This window comes from Montipora foliosa, chromosome 9, assembly GCF_036669935.1.
Source record: "Montipora foliosa isolate CH-2021 chromosome 9, ASM3666993v2, whole genome shotgun sequence".
NCBI classification, from domain to species: Eukaryota; Metazoa; Cnidaria; class Anthozoa; order Scleractinia; family Acroporidae; genus Montipora; species Montipora foliosa.
This window is the reverse complement of record NC_090877.1, coordinates 35416572-35417529: the sequence shown is the minus strand read 5'-3', so window position 1 is coordinate 35417529 and position 958 is coordinate 35416572. Positions and strand designations below refer to the sequence as shown.

The 958-nt window shown below is 38.0% G+C and overlaps 1 protein-coding gene across 1 annotated transcript in view; it reads left to right on the top strand.

The window, feature by feature from the left end:
• The first annotated feature begins 374 nt into the window (after window positions 1–374).
• The window catches only part of LOC137969946 (uncharacterized), a 25519-nt gene continuing 24935 nt past the window's right edge, over window positions 375–958 (top strand). The window contains exon 1 of the mRNA XM_068816360.1: window positions 375–472. The gene's annotated coding sequence lies outside the window, so the exon portion shown is untranslated. The remainder of the gene's footprint in view (window positions 473–958) is intronic.

Genomic DNA, 958 nt, shown 5'->3' with positions numbered 1-958 from the left:
TACCGTTTGAAATCATTACTCTACGTATTCTTATTCCGGATTAGGGTCAATCGAACGCACCCTAAGAATTGAGTAACAAAACAATTAGCGTTTTCACAAATAAAATTGTTTATTGAAAAAAAAAAAGAACATTTATATCCAAGTATCCCGGTTCCATATCCACTATAGCTATTGGCTCGGTACCGACTATTAACCTCATAAAATGCACTTCAATGTAATGAACCAGAAACTGACCATGCGCGGATTTGACCACGCGTGTTATTATCGAAACCTCAATCTTGTAACTGTTACGCAGCTGCTTCAAGGCATCTCGACATTTCGTAAGACTGAGGCTCTAACTTCCCTCTCGCAAAATAGTCCTCACTGGTGCCGTATTTCCGTATTTCTTTATTCAAAAAACACTGCACTACTGTTACATCGTGCCACAACTGATTGAAATTTGTAAACTGCTTGGAGCTTCATTTCTTGGCATGTAAGTTCATAAAGAAAAGAGACGCCTCTACTACACTTAAGTAAAATTAAGTCGCGCCTGATTTTAGGACGTGGAGTTTGAGGAAAGACTCTCTTCGGGAAAGAGTAAGGAAAATTCACAATTCATTCGCGATTAGTTGTTAACCAACCGAAAAACGAACGTAGATTATTTGCGAGTATAATTTCTGCCTTAAGTTGACATGTTCTTATTTCTTTTATTTCTCTGTTTCAGTTGTTTACTTCTTTACTATTTTTTGTTTGTTTGTTTTGCCGCAGGAGTCATTGCGGTCGTTTGTTTCTGTTTTCGACGCTATAGTTTTAAACGCTTGATCTGCATGGTTGTCTGTAGGTGGATTTCTTGGGGAGTTTTCCAGAACACAAAATTTGCAATGCATTTTTGGCGAACATGGCCTTTTAGCTCAATACATCTTAATCAATGAAGACATGCCACTGCTCACTATTTAAGCAATAGAGGACGTTTTCCGTG